The following is a 19795-nucleotide window of genomic DNA, read 5'->3' on the forward strand; positions in this document are numbered from 1 at the left end:
GTGACCCGAGGCCTCTCACATTCAAGCAACCGATTCTAAGATTTGCCATGTCTCAAAAGTAGGGGAAAAAAAAAGGAGAAAAAAGGCTCTACTTACTGTTGTTGGTGGTGGGGTGGCTCCCTTGTGCTTTTGCACGGGTGCTTCCACAATGTTTTTATAAAGTTTCTTCGAGAAACTTTTCCCTAGCGATCCCACATCGTTAGGGAATATGTGTTTGATTTCATCATATGTTTTTGCATTTATTTTTATTGTGAGAATGTGTGCTGGTGGTGTGTTTTGTGTTGGTATGATGAAATCGGTTATATTTGTACTAGTTTTGTTTTTTAAGTACTCCACTAGTTTTTGGTTCTTTGTGTTTATTGATGTAATTGTGTCTGTGTGGTTTGTGTGTGTGACAGTGGCAGTAGTGGTGTCGAAAGTGTGTTGTTGTTTGTTGTTGTGAGTGTGTGTTGTTGTTGTTGTGTTGTTGATGTTGGGAAGCACTATTTGTTCGTGCTTCCCCTGTAAATCTTTTTGTTTCTTCCTCCTTTTCTTCTTTGGAGGCACTATACTCCATTCTCCTTTGTTGGAATCAGAGCTCGCACAATCCGACTCTTCATCCGGCAAAGGAATGGTTGAGGGGCCTGCTTCAGTAGCAGGACGAAAGGTTTTTGGTTCCGCCGGTATCGGTGGTGCCGCTGCTCCTGTTGCTGTTGATGTCGCTGCTGTCGACCTTCGAGGTACTGGTGTCGGTGTTGGTTTGGTGGTGGTTGTCGGTGTTGGTTTGGTGGTGGTTGGTGTTGTTGGAGGTGGTGTTGTTCGTCTTGGTGCTGGTGTTGGTGTTGGTGGTGTGGCAGCCTTTGGTGTTTCTTGCTGTTTTTGATGTTTCTGTTGTTGTTGTTGCTTGTGTTGTTGTTGTTGCTGCTGCCTCTTGCTGAAAGCCTCCATCCTCTTTTTGTGAATGGGACAGTCCCTCTTTAAGTGGCTTTCGCTGCTGCAGAGGAAACATTTTGGCTTTCGCCCCTCCACAGCAACGTTTAGCCTGGTGCCGTCCGGCAAACTTACGAAATCAGGGACTTTACTGATATTCTCTTGCTGAATTTGCGCAAGAAGCAGCACTCCCATCCCCAACCAGTTTTTCGCCCTCACTCTCCTGACATCTAGAATGGTGGTAGTGTCCTCTATATCATAGAGGACAGCTGCCACCAGCCATGACATATCTAGCTCAGGGGGGGGCGAGGTCGATTTTTATTTTTGTTACTCTTCGCCCGAGGTGGGTCGGAACTAGTAACAAATTCTCAGTTTGCAAGGGCGAAATGGCGTTCGCTCTTGCAAGCTCCTCTGTTGGAAGCGAACCTCCACGGTTCCAAAACACTTCCCCTTGGTTACGTAGCTCTTTGGGCCCAAATGGGCTTTAGAGCTATCTCCAACTGTTGGGGTGTGGCATTTGTCATTCTTTTTAGTTTTCTGTCGAAAACTTTGTATATTATTGTTTTCTTGTTGGTGCTTTCAATCACCTCTTGTGGAGTATTGAGGAAGATGCCATTGCCATCCTTCCTCAACAACTCCTTCGCTCTTTTCACATCTTCTAGAGTTATCTTAACTTCCTCCGAAATTTGCTTCGCAGCAGAAGCAAAATTGTTGGAAGTTTTTTCTTTTTCTCCGTGTCAATGTTTGTAATGATTTTTGTAATGTTTTTTCTTCCTCCTCCTTCCGTACCAAAGCATTGGGTGAAGGCAGAGGGGGAAAATCGAGAATTACGTCGAACGCGACGTCCTGGCTTGCATTCTCCTTTTGAATGGAGCGTGTGCTCTCCGGTTCGGAAGGAGGATCTTTGTTGCCTTTTAAGGCGTGAAGTGGGTGTTTTGTACGAGTTGTGTGTGTTTGCGGAGGGAATGTATCTTGAAGGAAGGAACAGCCAACTGTTCGCTTCATAGCCATGTTTTTTTTTTGTAATATTCAAAAAGTTTAAAATGTCAAATGTTCAAAGTTTCAAAACATAATTTCACCCCGAATGGGGCAAAATTTCGCCCAACCGACGGGCTCCGCAAGAAGCCGGTCGGTTTGGCTACAAAAATATGAAAAAATATCAAAACTTATCAGTAGATTTCCAATGAAATTGGTACCAAATTCACGGAGCCTTTTCAGACACGTCCATCGGCGTCGGAAGGAATAATAATAATAATAATAGATACAGTTATGTTTGCACCAAGTCCATCCTTTCAAGATCGAAATAACTATGAGTTTAGAATTCTTATATATATATATATATATATATATATATATATATATATATATATATATATATATATATATATATTATCATCATCATCATGGCTCGGCTTCGTGAACAAAGATCAGGAAGGCAGTCCACGTTGCGTGCATGTACGCTCATGGCTGACAAGTCCGATATGGGAAAGGCAGGTCTATGAGCAGTGTCCACAGATGAGGGTAACATCCGGTGTGGTGTCAGAGGCAGCTTGCGCCTTCCTCCTCAGTCTCTTCTATGTTCCTCAAACTTGCTGACTGCGTTAAAGATTGTGTGGCACCAGACATCACGGTCTGCAGCTAGGTCGGACCAGCATTGGTGGTTAATATGACATGCTGTTAAAGACTTCTTGAGGCAGTCTTTGTAGTGCTTTCTCGGAGCTCCTCTCACACGGTGGCCGGTGGAGAGTTCGCCAAACAGGATAATCTTAGGAAGGTGATGGTTCTCCATTCTGGAGACATTCCCTGCCTATCGGAGGTGGGACTTCAGTAGCATGGCTTCAATGCTGGAGACCTCGGCCCGCTCCAAGACTCCAATGTTTGTAATAAAGTCACACCTGTGTATGTTGAGGATGGCACGGAAACATCGCTGGTGGAAGCGCTCGAGGAGAGAGATGTGACTGTGGTAAGTGACCCAAGTCTCTGAGCCATAGAGAAGAGTGGTGAGAACCATGGCCCTGTAGACACTGATCTTTGTTTTGCTCTTCAGGTTATTATTGTGCCAAACACGTTTGTACAATCTGCCAAAGGAGTTATTTGCCTTAGAGAGTCTATTTTCAATTTCTTTGTCAATCCTTGCATCGAATGAGATGATGCAGCCCAGTAATGTAAACTGCTGAGTTGATTTCAGTTCGGTACCGTAGATAGTGATGTGGGGTGGGCAGTATTCCTCTTGGAGTGTAGGTTGGTGAAGTACCTCTATCTTCTTGAGGCTGAACTCGAGGCCAAAGAGCCGTGAGGCGTCTGCAAAGCAGGACGTGATGCGCTGCAGCGCTCGCTCTGTGTGGGCGACAAGGACAGCGTCGTCTGTGAAGAGAAGGTCTCGGATCAGCCTCTCCTGGTTCTTGGTGTGGGCTTGGAGGCGCCATCCAGACGATACCTAACATACACCCCATCCTCATCCTCCATATCTTCAGTTGCATGCTTGATCATCATGCTGAAGAAGATGCTGAAGAGAGTCGGTGCCAGGACACAACCCTGCTTCATGCCATTGGAGATGGGGAAGGGCTCCGACAGGTCACCATTGAGTCTGATCTGACCACGCTGATTCTCGTGCAGCTAGATCACCATCTGTAGAAACTTGGTGGGACAGCCAAGTCGTTCCAGGATGAGCCATAGTCCTGTCCTGCTCACTGTGTCAAATGCTTTTGTGAGGTCGACAAAAGTAGCATAGAGTCCCCTGTTTTGTTCTCGGCACTTCTCCTGAAGTTGGCGGAGGACGAACACCATATCCGTCGTGCCTCTGTTGGCTCTGAAGCCACACTGGCTCTCGGGGAGGTTTTATTTAGCGATGGTTGATCCTGGCAAGTACTTTGCCGGCGATGGAGAGTAGGGTGATTCCCTGGTAGTTGGAGTAGTCAGACTTTTCACCCTTGTTCTTGTACAGGGTTATGATTACGGTGTCACGAAGATCCTGTGGCAGCTTGCTCTGCTCCCAGCAGCCGACAAGAAAATCATGGAGCTTGTCATGGAGCATCGGACCTCCATTCTTCCAGATTTCTGGTGGGATGCCGTCAACTCCTGCTGCTTTGCGACTCTTGAGTTATCCTTTGGCTTCAATAATTTCTTCAAGGGTGGGTGGTTTGTTGAGCTCCTCTTTGAGTGGAAGTTGAGGAATGCAACATTTTCCATTGGCTTTAAAAAGACATACATACATACATACATACATACATATGGGTCAGGTCACTTGAGTGCTACTGGTACCATGTAGTCCAGTACAACCTGTTACATGGTTGGGTCGTTGGTGACTAAACTGGCAACCCCACCCCTCTCTAAACCTGCCTTCCAACAGTGTCGTGTTAGTTTCAGTCCCAGCAGCCAGAGCCAGCCAGCTGTTTGGTGGCACAGGCCTTCGAACCAGGAGGAGGGCATGCTATGAATGAGATCACTACATTGGTCTACCTGTCAATCAGCAATGTTGCTTAGGTTTCAGCCAACATCTGAAGTATGGCATAAACACCCATTACCCGTTTTTCCATCTTGATTGCATTACTGTTTATATTAGTTAGGTGGTACTGGCAACGGTCATTTGAACGTGGTCGTTGCCAGTACCGCCTGACTGGCCCTCGTGCCCGTGGCACGTAAAAGCACCCACTACACTCTCGGAGTGGTTGGCGTTAGGAAGGGCATCCAGATGTAGAAACTCTGCCTGATCAGATTGGAGTTTGGTGCAGCCATCTGGTTCGCCAGACCTCAGTCAAATTATCCAACCCATGCTAGCATGGAAAGTGGACGTTAAACAATGATGATGATGTTAGTTGGGAATAGTTTGACCTAAGAAACCCATCATGAGTGTTGCATTGGTTGTGGCTACTTTTGTCACCATCACTGTTCCTTTTATTTGTAAATAGAAGTTGTTGAAGTGATTATTTTCCAGTATTAATTTTAATCCTTCTAAAATAAAGGTTTTTGAGTATCTTTCCCTGATATGATTCGGGTTTTGTTAACCAGAAATTTATAGCTTCAATTCCTGTGTATGTATGCATGCATGTATGCATATATATGTGTACATACAAAAGGTATAAAGGTTAAGAGGCATATAATTATATTAGTATGTGTATATGTGTGTATATATACCTGTGTGTGTGTGTGTGTACACCATACCACCTGTGAGAACTGAATCAATAAACACCACACAGGTCATCTTTTGACAAGAACACAATTCTGACCACTCAAAAACATTCCATTTCCTTATTCTTGATGGACTTAACTCTTCTTCCCACTGTTCCCAATTACTATTAATCTTATTTTTATTTTTTTACTAGCAGAGGTACCTGGCATTGCTCAGAGTGTGAATGTTATGTCATTATAAGAACACTTAGTTTCTATTCTAATGACCAGCATTGCTGAAGCTTCTTTGAAAAACGTACATAACTCCATGACAAAATGCACCAAAACTCACAAAAACCTAGAAAATATTTTTGAAGTATGTCACAACCATAGGAATATAGAAAAATACTGGTTTTTCTTAGAAAAATTGAAATTGATGAAAATACATAGAAAGGAAGAATATTGAAATTTAAGAACATGTAAGAACATACAAAACTGTAGAAATTTACCAACTTTGGCAGTGCTGTTAACAAGTAGTTGAGGTGAAGTCCTGCAACTGAATGTGTTTGCCCCAGTGATTTGTTGCTGGACAGCACAAGACTTACACGAACAGGAAATTGCAACTGCCTGAAAGTGAAGGGGATTTCTGCTCCTCATGGAAAAAGGCAAATCCTCAATATGCATCTCCCTTTTCACTTCCATTTACTTCAGCCACAAAGAACTGGGATCTCATAACATGCATGTTTGCAATATCACTGCAAAGAATACCCTGAGGCTTTCAAGGGACTTTGATGCAGTGGCCTCTGCCAGCGTTGCATAACACTGCCCCATCTTCTAGCAAACCATGCTTGAAGCAGGCCTTCCTGTATTTCCCACATACCTTGCCATCAAAAGTTTTCAGGTCATGGAAACATGTTGATCTTCTGACCTCGTGCAGTAAAAGACTGTGGTAGAAACACTCCTGTTGACTGTGATAGACTGTATAAACTCTCCCAAGGCTGGCACTTTGATGCAGCTGCCTGTGGCAGCATTGCATCCCACTGTACTCCATCTTTTAGCAACCCGTGATTGAAATAGGCCTACCACTATGTTCCACATACCTATTCATCAAAGGTTTTCAGATCCTGGAAACACTAATGCCCTCTGTATTAATATTTTGATCCTCTTTCTGTACTCCTCAATCGCCAAAAGTGACATATTGAGTTTCCAGTAGCCAGATCCCTGTCTATGCAACTTAACTACTGTCAGTTTACAGGTAACCATCTTGTGTTCACTGTAGCTGACTAGAAAAAACTGTGGACACTCGACTATGGACTTATCTGTTTCTCTAATTAAAATCCTATCTATATATGTTCTGGAAGACCAGTCACTATTTGACCACGTCCACTGTGGAGTGTTCGGGTGCTCCAACCTATATGGATCTGCTAACTGAAATTGACTTAGCAGATCTCGTAAGCCTTGGTTACATTTTCTATTAAAGTTTGGGTTCGAGCCAACACAATCTGTGTGTGCTGCACATCATCATCGTTTAACGTCTGTTCTTCATGCTAGCATGGGTTGGACGGTTCGACCGGGGATCTGGGAAGCCAGAAGGCTGCACCAGGCTCCAGTCTTATCTGGCAATGTTTCTACAGCTGGATGCCCTTCCTAACGCCAACCACTCCGTGAGTGTAGTGGGTGCTTTTTATGTGCCACCCGCATAGGTGCCAGGCGAGGCTGGCAACATCCACGGTCGGATTGGTGCATTTTACGTGCCACCGGCATGGAAGCCAGTCGAGGCGGCGCTGTGCTATATGATCAAATAAACCCTACATAGAGGTGCGAGTGGGGGTATACTCAGGAGGGGATAGTCAAGTAAGACAGGGGTAGAAACTTCCGGTATTGATGTAGGAACTTCCGGTATTGGTGTAGAAACTTCCGGTATTGGTGTAGAAACTTCCGGTATTGGTGTAGAAACTTCCGGTATTGGTGTAGAAATTTCCGGTATTGGTGGAGGGGGTGGGAGGGCGGGCGAACCTCGAAGCAACGAGTTTGAATATAATTCGTAGGAAAGTTAAAGTCTTAGCTGGCCGTTTTTCTGAAAATCCGTGTTTTGTCAGGAAGATGCAGCGAGTATGAGGGAGGGAACATGATCGTCCGCTGGTTTAACGAGTTTGAATATAATTCGTAGGAACAATGAGTTTGAATATAATTCGTAGGAACGCTTAAAAATATGAATGAAACTGGTTGAAAGTTAAAGTCTTAGCTGGCCATTTAAAGTCTCCTAACAGTACTAACAAATGTGATGTGGCTAAGAACTTTCCCAGGTCACGAAAATAATCAGTTTGCGGGCCAGTAATATTTGGTGCGTAAATAGCCACCAGCCTGATTATCTTGCCATAACTGAATGTCAGGTCCAGAACGACCAGCTTGCCTTCAGAGTCAGAAAAAAAACAACTTTTTCTTGGCTACCCGGTCTCTTTTTAGTAGGACCAATACCCCACCTCCCGCCCGACTCGGCATCTTTTTCGGTCTTAGCTCGTTCTGCTTCTGCTGGTTTGCTCTTTCCATCTTCCTTTTATTATTTTTTTTTTCCTCTTGTTCTTTTTCTTTTTCTTCCTCCTCACCCTCTGACTCTTCTACTTCTTTACAGTATTTTTGATGTGACCTAATTGGCCACACTGGAAACATCAGGGCTTACGCCCCTCAACAAAAATGTTTAGCACTTCCTCCCCCACTTCTACAATTTCGGGGAGTTGTTCTAGAATTTTTTGTTCAGTTTGTAGAATAATGTTCAGTGTCTGTCCTGTCCAGTTCTTGTTTTCAGTGACGGTGGCCTGCAGGAGGTTAATACTGTCTTCGAGCCAACACAATTATTTCATTTCCGAGCAACGCCGGGTGCCTCTGCTTGTATAACATTTTATATAAATACCACCATGTGGTATTTATATAAAATGTGAAGAAAGAGAAAATAATTACTACATTAGTTTACTTATGTACATTTAGCATTTATAGTACAATTGGAAAGTAAAGTCATTTTGTCGTAGAGAATTACGACTTAAAAGTCGCACTAGCTAATCCTTCATACTAACTACTAGAGTTCACAACAATTCAAATAAGTTTTGTTGGATTTTTATCAAAGACATGGCATAAAAAATAGCCAATATTTCAAAGAGTGAGTGTCATGGAGTTTAGTAACATCCCACAAACACTAAAGTTTTCCCCCCAAATCCAGGGTTTTTTAACTGCTCATCTTGACTTTAAAGAATGGAAATCTTATAAAAATATTCTTTTACTAATTTTCAGAATTCCTATATGAGCAGTTATTTCAACTAATGGGAAAATGATAATCATATTTCCTTGGCAATATGACGTTATGTCATATTGCCAGCTGTTACAAATTGGCGCCACTATTTGAAAGGCTGCACGTTACATTATTATAGAAAAATTCTGAGTTGGATGCGACGGAGGAAACTTTTTGTATCAGCATGTGTGTCGAATTCATAGGATGTGTTTTTGACAGGAATGAAATTATAACCTCTGCTAAGCTCGTTCAGCATGAGTGAATAGTAAATTGCTCAGGATGGTATAGAGCAAAGCAGGAGAAGTGGAATGGTGGGGGATAAGTGAATGAATATTGTGTGTCTTTTGTGCTACAAGGAAGTCATACAGTTTGCTATTGAGGTGGCATGTCTGAAGGAGTATGGCCTGAAGTTGTGGTTGTGCAAAGAGCAGTGAGAAGAGAATGGTAGTGGGGGATTTCCTGTGTGATGTGGTTGTACTGGGTGTATAGGGTGCAGGTGGTTGCTCTCATGAGTTGTTTGGAAGTAGAAGCGAGGATGTTGGTGATTTCAGAGGATATTGAGTAGAGTTGTGCTGTCTGAAGGAAGATGGAAATTCAGTTTGAAGCAGTGTGGTTTGAAATTAAGGTGCAGACAGCATCCCAAAAAGTTCAAATGGCTGCAATAATGAGTTTTCTTGAAAATGAAATTAGAATATCTAAAAGTGATATGGTAGCTGTCAGCAGAGAGGAAGAAAGAAAGAAGAAAAGCCTTAAAAGTGTGGTGCAACTGTGTGTTGAGACATTTAAGTGTAGGCATAAGTGAGAAAGGCAGTTTGCAGAATTTAGTGATTGGGTATAATCAGGCAAAGTTCAAGGAATCTTGTGTAGCTTTGCGTCAGCAAGGCTTGAAAAAAATAGAAAAATTTGAAAGAGGTACAGTGAACTTGCTGTGAGGAGTAGAATATCCAATGTTTCGGATGCAATCCTTAGTCAGAGAGTAGGGAAAAAGAGAAGTTGAAGAAAGACAGAGTTTTACATCCTCATAAAATGTAATATATAAAAGAAAGGGATAGAGGTAAGATATTTTTAATGTTCACTGGAATTTATTCTTACCATGCCTGTATTAGATTTATGACTATTCTGTGGTACAGAAGTATTTTTGACTTCTATTTTTAGCGATGTAGGCACTCATGTGGTACCTTTGTGTGTACTTGTGTATATATATATATATATATATATATATATATATGTGTGTGTGTGTGTGTGTGTGTGTATCTTATAGTGTGTGTATGTAGAAATTTGTTATTCTAAATTCAATTTATTCTTCAATTGGGATATCAATTCTGAATTCATGATACAAAAAAATAATAGCAATAATAAAAAATGAAAAATTTGATCATATGCACAGCATTGTTCTGGAAGAAGTTTAGGTTCATGTTCATTCATAAATGCAGCCAAGTCTGTGATGTCATAATTTGCCTTTCTTGTTATCTCTTGAAGTTAAATTACAAATTTATTGTTTGTTTTGGCAGTCCATGGCCAAAACTTGATCCTCAATTTCAATCAGTGCTTGGTTAAAATTGTTTCAGAGAACTGAATATTGATGTCTGGGTTTGCCTGTTGAATTGCATACTTCATGTCTTCAGCTATGTCATCACAATATTTCATCCAAAGCTGTAGGGAACTGCCAAGTTGACACATGTTCAGTATAATTACAAAAAGTTTACAGAGTTTCCTTGGAAAATCTGATACAGATGTTTCAGTTAATGCAAGGTCCCAGTGCTCATTATTTTCTAAAAAAAAATCCTTGTTGATAGCATGCTTCCCTATAAGTTTCACACACATGACCATTTATCCTCCTTGAATCTTTAAATGATTTGGGACTATGTACTTCATGCAAAAGGAACCGTAAGTAGTAGCATTCTGCTTGGCTTGGCAGGGGTGGGGACACTGTAAACTCTTGCAATAGCATCAGCCTGTTTCATCTTGTGCCATTTATTGTTTCTCCAGGTGTAATACTTGGGTAATTGTGGGTAAAGGAGTTTTCTTGAATCTTCATCTACTTGATACAACTTAAAAAAAGGCAGTTAGTGTAGTTTGTTTTGGAGAAAGTGCTTTTTGTTTTGTAAAGATAACTCTGTGGCCATTCTCTAGATGGACACTTAGATGAATGATGGTTGGGTGCCTCTCATGAATGGGAAAATAGAAGATGCAGCAAAATGCCTCATTGGTACTGATGTATCATCCTCTGTCATACTGTTATAGCGGTATTAATCTATTGTCACTTATAACTTAAGTGTTATCATTATACACAAATCCGAATACAGTATATAATGCCATAGAGAAATATACTTTCGATTTTTTTCTGTTAATAACTCGAATTGTTTTTCGTTTCATTCGAAATAGATGGAATTGCATTCACAGACTCTCTTGACGATAAATCCAGAATACCGTCTGCTAAATCTGCCAACTGTTGAATGGAGTTTTGGTTTTTAATGGCCGAAAGCAAAGTTTGAGTTTTATATGGCAATTTAGTGAAGAACAATTCTTTGAGAAAAGATTCTTCTATCTACTGATCTCCCAGAAGTTCATTCATCCTTCGCAGAAGTTGTGTGGGTTTTTTATTTCCCAATTCTTCATTGTTAAATAACTTCGCAAACTCTTTTTGTTTCGAATTTGAAGTTCGTTTCAATATTTCTTCTTTAATGGAAGAATAGGAAACTGGTTCGATAGGGTTTAGTAGCAAATCTCTAATTTCATTACTTAGAGGTGGAGGTAAATTGCTCAGCATTATATTGTATTTTTGTTCTTCATTTGTAATTCGGTTAGCTTTAAAGCTTGCCTCCAGTTGTGCTAACCAAATGGTGTTTATAATTTTTTTATTTAAAAAAAAAATGTTTTCGTTGTTGTCACCAGTTTTCTTATTATCGGGACACATGAGGTTTCACCAGTTTTCTTATAGTCTGGTTACACAAAGGTCACCAATTTTATTATTTGGTTACACGAGGGTTCACCAATTTTTTTCTGGTTACATGAGGGTTCACCATTTTATCTTATTTTATATGAACTCAAAGGTTCACCAATTTATTATTTAATATAGACTCACGAGGGTCACCAATTTTCCTTTAGCGATATTAATCTATCGTGAGCTCTCTCTTAGGTTATATTATTATAGTAGATTCTCTATTTAGTTTTGTTACAGTAATGTAATGCTATTTATTATGTTTCCTATTGGGAAATAGATTATTTTATTTGGCTTTTTGAATAAGGGTGTATATAATGATTAAAACGTCACTTATAACTTAAGTGTTATCATTATACACAAATCCGAACTACAGTATATAACGCCATAGAGAAATATACTTATGGAACGCTATGAATATTAACATCATGTATGTATAATACTAGCTTAAGGTGACCTGCTCTATGCGCGGGTGATGTTTTGGTTGTTGGACCAATGTATTAATGTAGCATTGTTTTATTGTTTTAAAACGAAAGAGGCAATGCATTTATTGTTAACGACAGTCGCCTTGAGCATACAAATAAATTCTTTAAAAGGGTATAATGTTTCTTAGCACAGCAAATTTTTTATCCACGCAAAATAGTAACATATCTTCTGATAAATAATATCTTATAATTGTGCGGTGGTGGTGGGAGATAATAATTCACCTTTCTGAAAGACCTGTGGTGGGAATATTTAAATTTCTGCGGCTGTCACTTTTCGTCTTTATAGATACAAACATAAATACATTGAGAGAGGTGGTGGAGAAGACAGAGAGATGGCGGAGGTGTCAAACGTCATTATAGAGAGAGAAAGTGGAGGGAAGGGGAAAGAGAGAAAGACAGAGGAAGACAGGCAGTTAGCCAAAGAAACGACAATCATACAGTGAGAGGGGTGGTGGAAGAAAGAATAACAGATGCTATCAAACAACGTTATAGAGAGAACGTGAAAGGAAGGGAGGAAAGAGAGAAAGACAGGAAGAAAAGGTCATATATGAAAGAGAGAAGACTTGTCAAAGTGTTTTTTTTTGCCCTAGTAACCACACCTTTTAAGATAGGGATTTCTAACCTAGCCCACTCGCACCCTCACCTCATTTTACATGTCCCTGTAAATTTTGGAGTCAATCCGACCCCATCTAGTTCCCCTTAACCCGTTCCAATGCCAAAATGAGATAAACTTTTCGCATTTCAGATTTATAGATATTGATGACTAGCTTAAGGTGACCCGCTCTACGCACGGGTGATGTTTTGGTTGTTGGACCAATGTATTAATGTAGCATCGTTTTATTGTTTTAAAATGAAAGAGGCAATGCGTTTATTTCTAAAAAATAAAAAGACAAATGTCCGCCAATGGGAAGACAGTTCATATTTGATTAGAGCACTCTGGGTATAATCATAAAATTGAAAAATGGAATTTCGGAGGTAAATATTGTTGAGGACTCTTAAAATAAAAAGAAGTATTTTAACATGCAGGAAGATAGCTTAAACCAAAAAAGGCAGACTGTAAACTCACATCTGCAATAGTGTTTGAAATTAGAATTCACACCCAGCTCAGTTTTGTAGAAAGAGTATCGTGATGTGGATGCATGAGTTGGGAGTTTGACTCACAGAGGTTATATGGTGACACATGCCAGTCCTTTCGACACCACCTAAACAATGGAACAGTGTATAAAATGTAATTAACAACTCATTCACTTTATGAATGTCTTATGTTGGCGAAGAAACAATAACTTGACAAAACCGTTCAATGGAGGCGTAGAAGGAATTGGAAAATGAGGAATAAAGAGACGAATGAGTTGGATCAAATGTTTGCAAAAATCTTAAACCAATCTTCTTTATGAACCATGTTCTTTTTAATGTCTTTATTTTCAAGAATGAAGAGGTAATCAAGACGTGCAGAAGAAAAACTCAAGCAAAATCTCATGACTTACAATCAATCTTGTTTTGTCAGAGCCTCCTGATAAACCACGTTCTTTGTGCGCTCATGATCGCCAAGAATGAAGAGGTTATGCGGATTTCCAACTCGAGAACAGGCTACGTACAATTGACCATGACTGAAGACCGGTTGTGACAGGTTAATGCCTACAATGTCCAGTGATTGTCCCTGTGACTTGTTGATTGTCATCGCGAAGCATAGTTTTATCGGAAATTGATAGCGTTTAAACTGAATGGGAACATCAGAGGGTGAAATACTCATTTTATGTATCATCTTCATTGTTCCTATGAATGGTCCACTCAAAATTTCAGCAGTTATAACATGGCTTTGAATCCTCCTTATAACCATTTGGGTTCCATTGCATATTTCAGGCGTTTCCATGTTTCTGAGCACCATGATTGGAGCACCAACTTTCAAACACAAATGATGAGGTGGAAGCCCTGGAGGTGTTAGCTTGTTGAGTAGCTTGGGTGGATATTTGACTGCATCATTCTCATTTTTATTTGTATCGATGGACATGAAAGAAACTTCCTCTCCAGGAATCATATCAAGCGCTTGTTTATTAGTAGCATCAGCTGTTGTATTATGAGACGATAGAATAGCTCTCGTCCTCAGCCAATCAAGATCCTGGAAGTTGGTTTTGACGTCAGGTAAAACGGCTCTTATAAGGTCTTCTACATTTGGAACGAAATTCCCAAAAGGCAACCGAATATGCTCATCAACCAAAGGCAAAACTCCATCACCAAGATCTAATAGCTGTTTTGCGAAAGCCTCAGACTCCACATCACCTTGTAGGTGGACTCCCATGTTTGTTTCAAGATGACGACTGATTATACTGTGCCACACATAAGAATGCTTTATACATGCATTCATCTCATCGGCTCGAGTGCCTCTTTGGACAACAGGAAGAGTTTGTCAAAAATCTCCTGCCATGAGAAACGTAGCTCCACCCATTATTCTTGTATCGTGACGCAATTCTTGGAGGGTTCTGTCAAGAGCCTCAAACATGGCCTTATTACTCATTGTAGCCTCATCCCAAATAAAAAGACTGCATTCATGAAGAAGTCTTGCTCTTGAGGAACTACGATCTATATTACATATAGGATTATCTTTTTTTCCAATGTCCATGGGCAATTTGAATGCACAATGTGCCGTACGGCCGCCTTGAAGCAGTGTCGCCACAAAACCACTGGAGGCACATGCAATGGCACTTCGACGTTCAGCGCGCAGTTTTGCGAGAATCAAATTGATAAGGAAAGTTTTACCTGTACCACCTGGAGCATTCAAAAAGAAAAGCTTTCCTTGGTTCAATCTAACGCTGTCAAGAATTTCATTATAAATCTTTCTTTGTTCAGGCAAAAGTCTTGGTTCATCTTGCGTAATCGTTTCCGTCAATTTGGCAATGTTGTAGTTTTTTTCCGACATGTATTCAACATCCAAAGGCGCTTCATGATGGACCGGTGTTGGCAGATGGAATTCACTTAAACCGCGTATAACATAACATCTGATGTGTCTGTCCATGTCGAATTGATGCCTCATTATAAACATCGTCGTTGCCATCACGTAGTGCTAAATTAGCCTGTATGTCCTTTGATAGGCTCTGTCTGAATGATTCCCAAAGGTTAAGAGGGTTGCTGGTATTACAGTGGATTAATATGCTACAAAACAATCAACACATTTGCCATGGCAGTTTACAATTTGAGGCCTCTGCCAGTGTCCTGTGTAAGTGCTCATCATTGAGAAGTAGTACTTGCCTCAAACATACTTCCTTGTAAGTGTCGCAGATGACACCATCAACCATGCGAAGATCAGCAAAAGACTTCGGTCCAGTAACTACATGAAGCAGCATTCTCAAAAAGAAGATTTCCTGTTTGGTAGGATGAATATTATACACACGCCCAATGACATTCTTCCTAGAAACACCGGGCCAATTGTCAAGTTCTGTTCCATGTGACCTGCGCTTCCAATTATTGTTGTTGTATATGTAATATTCCGGTACTTCAGGGTAAATGAAAGTAGCAGCAAACTCATCAACTGATGGTGAGCTTAGATGAATCTCGTATCCAAAAATGTGCCACACTGCATAATTGGAGGATACATACCTACCCAAAACGAATTGTTTAATCTCGTCATATCTAAGGTCTTCATCACTGAACACAAACACGGCCATATCATCGCCCTTATTAATGTACTTGTTGAATAGAACAATCCAGGTATTATCAGCATTGAATGTTATTAACCGGTGTCTAACTCTAGCTCTCCGGCCACCAAAACCTGGGTCATGTCTTCGGTAGATGGGATAGCCGTCATTCGTAGTGCAGGTTTGACCACAATAGTCTCTAGGGTACCGCTTCGAACATCTTTTATTCTTCATGCATGAACTTATTGGATTAAGGTCACCACATGGACCGTGAATCATATGCTTTGTAACACTGCTGTGCAGCCCAGGATCAGCATTTGGATCAGGCAACTCAGCAGATATAATTTTGTCAATATCAGCAGGGTGGATTCTATCCTGGCACCAGGCTAGCTTATGAATGTGTGGAAGACCTCTCTTCAGCCATTCCACAGTATACATCCAAGCAGACAGTGGGCCAAAAATATGCACAACCTTCAGTAAAAACAGCATTTTCATCAACTTGGCATGAAAAACGCGCGCCACAGATGTCATATCTGTGCTCTGGCAGCTGGCCAGCGAACACATTCTCTTTAATCTCTGGCCAGGTAGGATTGCAGGTAAATGTAATGAAGAGATCCGGCTTTCCAAACTTACCGAGATATGCCATTGCGTCCTGCATTCGTTTATACATATACCGAGGTGAGCCAAGAAATGTTGAAGGGAGAATAATACGCTTTCCAACGTTGGCTGCATCACTGTCTTGCCGTATTGCATCCTCTAGATTAACGTATTCTGTCGCTCTCAATTGGTCCTGGTGAGAACGAATGTATTTTAAACGTTCAGACTCAACTTTACAATACATGTTGACAAAAAACTGATTGGTCAAAGAATGGCACCTTAGTAATAAATTAAACTCGTTTTCTCTCATCATGAGTCGATAGGCGTAAAATGTCTTGCAGGAAACCTTGTCAAGAAGTGTGAAAATTGTGGGATCAACCTTTTTAATTTTTAAGTGGTATCCATCCTCTCCATGAGGAAAAAGGAGAGGGTACTGCAAGCAATCATAACATCGGTGTATTTTGAAACAAAAGTCACGTCTTCATCCAACAAACACTAAAGTTTTCCCCAAATCCAGGGTTTTTATAACTGAGCAACTTGACTTAAAAGAATCCATTACAAATATTCTTTACGTAACTTTTTAGAATCTTTATGAGCAGTTATATTAACCAATGGAAAAAACGAAAATAATAATCCTTCGGCAATACGACATTACGTCATATTGCCAATTTGCGCTTTATTTCAAAAATGGCTAAAATGGCTACTTGTTACACTGTGCATCTTTGTAATTTTTATTTATTTCCTGCCTGCCATTCTGCATAAGAGTGTATGTTGCAGCATCTAAACCTTTGTTTATATATTTGCAAACATACTTAATAGAGTTAACAGAGTTGCAGAATTGTCTTTGCTTCACTGTAGAATACTAATCATCTTCATCTATCCCGACTCCTGTTGCAGAGAGCAAGAACATTGTTCTCGGAAATTTTTTCGAAAATTAAAATGGGGATTAAATGAAAAGATGAGTTACATGAATATCATCACACTAGTGATTGAAATAAATGGAGATTGTGGAATGCCCCACGCATGCACACACACACACACACACATGTGCACACGCGCACAGAGTATCAAACAACAGATGACATGGACACGTGTGTGAGAGAGATAGAAGGGGTGTGTTGTCATGTATACGTACAGACATAAATATGCATACATCTTTTTTTTTGTGTGTGTGTGTGACAGAGAGAGGATGCCACTTAGACATCACTCTCTCCCTGTCTCATACAGATGCACGCACACACGTACAAAAAAAATGTATGTATACAGGACAACATACCCCTTCTCTCTTTCACGCTAGCACATGCACATACATGAATATATACAAATGTACATACAAAAACACGTGTGAGTGTGTAACTGACTTGTGTGTGTGTTTGTGAGAAAGAGAGGGAGAGAGAACATTGCAAACAATGAATGAAATAAACATGAAAGGAAAAAAAAATCATATAAACAAAAGCTCGTAAAGACTATCTTGAACCAAATATTCAAATTTGTGAACTTAGTAAAAGTTCTTTCAGTAACTAATCATAGTTGTTTGCAAATAGTGCATTAAAACTTGAAATGAAAACATTAAAATAGAGAGTGAGAGATTTTGCAAATGAAAACAGAAAACTTTGCTGTTGCTATGTCAATAATGGAAGTTGACATTGAGAAACCTTTTTAAAGAAGTGAATCATGTTTCACCGCCATGTAGCATGGCAGTTTGCACACATGCATCATACAGTCTACCTTTCACTCTGAGTGAGAGGCCCTTTATTGGCAGCAGAGGTAGGAACTCTCTGAACTTTGCCCAAGCTTTTCTTATTTTAGCAGCTACACCTTCAGAGCATCCACCCCCGCTACAGATTTGGTCACCTAGGTAACAGAAGCTATCAACTACTTGTAGTTATTCCCCCTGGAATATGATGGATGCTGTTCTCTGCACATTTTCAGTGTTTATTGCTCCTGAGCATTTGCCATACACAAAAACTCTTCTCACTTAGGTTTCCTTTGATATTTCTGCACCTCTTATGTGTCCATAGCTTACACTGGATACATCTTATGGAGTTTCTACCTACGCCTTTTTTTACAGATAGAACAGGGCCATCTACCTGAAGGAATTTGTGATACACACATGCACACACACCCATATATACACATACACCAACATTCATGCATATACATCTACATACATGCAAATGTGGGCATAAATGTACATATGTACAGGCATATACAAATGTATAATAATAATATGAATATGTCTTGCAAACAACTTGCACATGCAAGTGCTGCCAGTCAAAATCTCTGTATACCGGAAGCCAGCAAGTGTATGGGGTCATCAGGAGAGAATGCGCACTGTTTCGGGGCCTACCTCTCGACAGCATCAATGCGCACCGGCCCCCCTCACTAATATGAGGCCCCGCTTGCTAGATCAGCTGGTTATGAAGTTAAACTCAATATCCTTCTAGCCATCGCTCATTGTCTCTTTTTAACCAAATCCAGTGGCTAGCCTTCTCCACTGTAGATTGGATATCAGGTATTGACTTTACGATGAGTTAGGCCTACCTATAACAACAGTTGTCTCACGCTGTGTCCAACAAACCCTCTACATCCGACTTCGATAGGAAAATGTTCCGCTTTCCAGCTTGCGTCTTCACATTCCTCGAGGAGGTTTACCTAACGGTTCAGTTTTCGAGCCTGAGCGGCGTCCATATTATCTTCATGAGGAACCGTTAGCTCGACTATATTTACAACTTTCTTTCTTTCACACCACATCAAAATATCTGGTTTTTTCGTAACTGGGATGGGAAAGAAAACCTGGCACCCAGGTAAATCTGCAGTTACCTCCCAATAGCCGTTCCACTTTTCATTTCTCTCAGGAAGTTTCTTGATCTTCTTCTTGAAACGGATCTGTAAAGGGAACTGGTTGCTTCTTTACACTTTTGGGGTGCAACTTGGGTGCAACACAATTTCCTTTCTTTTTGTTTCTAGAAACTACCAGTCAGGAACGAAACGCAAGTTTAGAAATATATACAATTCTTTATTCTCTTGGTTCAACAACGAAACACGATGGTATACTGGTATCCACCTAGTTCAACACAGCAAGGCTGAATTCTAACGTTTGTAAGCTTCTTACAACAATTCAGCAGCAATAGAACAGGTTAAATCCTAAGCGTCTGGGACAGGAGAATAGGCTGAACACACGTATGAAAATACGTCCCTTCTCTTCTATCACCGTGTCTCAAGTCCCCGACGCTATTAAGGAACGCGATAGAATTTATTCTTCAGTCTCTAGCGCATGTGCATGAGGGAACTTCCTTATGCCTTTCCAGAAGGTTCCAACCCCGCACACGCACACTGAAGGACGCTCCGCACACGCACACTGAAGAATGACGTTGCGTGTGCGCACACTGGAACATGATGTCACTACAGATCCGCTGACCTGGTTGCACGAAGGTAATGAAATCTCTAGATGGTACTTTCAATGGTTTTTTCTGTGTTGTTGAGATGAATTTGGTTCTTTATAGCATTGAAGATGACTAAAGAAAAAGAAGTAGCTATATAAGTATTAAGTGAAAAAAGATATAATGTATAATCTATCAAAAAAAATCACCAGTGTCTCAAAGGAGTGAGTGTCATGGAGTTGAGTTACATCCAACAAACACTGAAGTTTTTCCTAAAATCTAGGGTTTTTATAACTGCTCAACTTGATTTTAAAGAATCGAAATTACATACAAATATTCTTTAAGTAACTCCTAGAATTCCTATATGAGCAGTTATATTAACCAATGGAAAAACGACAATAATATTTCTTCAGCAATACGACATTATGTCATATTGCTAGCTACCACAAATTGGCGCACTT

General features: G+C 40.4%; 1 long non-coding RNA gene across 1 annotated transcript; it reads right to left on the reverse strand.

Annotated features, from left to right (window-relative positions):
• Positions 1–546: 546 nt before the first annotated feature.
• Positions 547–19141, reverse strand: LOC118767271. Its single transcript, XR_005003175.1, has 3 exons — positions 19131–19141; positions 3874–3880; positions 547–701 (listed from the first exon to the last, which is right to left on the reverse strand). It is a non-coding gene; the product is annotated as an uncharacterized LOC118767271 (long non-coding RNA).
• Between the last annotated feature and the right edge of the window lie 654 nt (positions 19142–19795).

The sequence above is a fragment of the Octopus sinensis genome, linkage group LG20 (assembly GCF_006345805.1).
Source record: "Octopus sinensis linkage group LG20, ASM634580v1, whole genome shotgun sequence".
NCBI classification, from domain to species: Eukaryota; Metazoa; Mollusca; class Cephalopoda; order Octopoda; family Octopodidae; genus Octopus; species Octopus sinensis.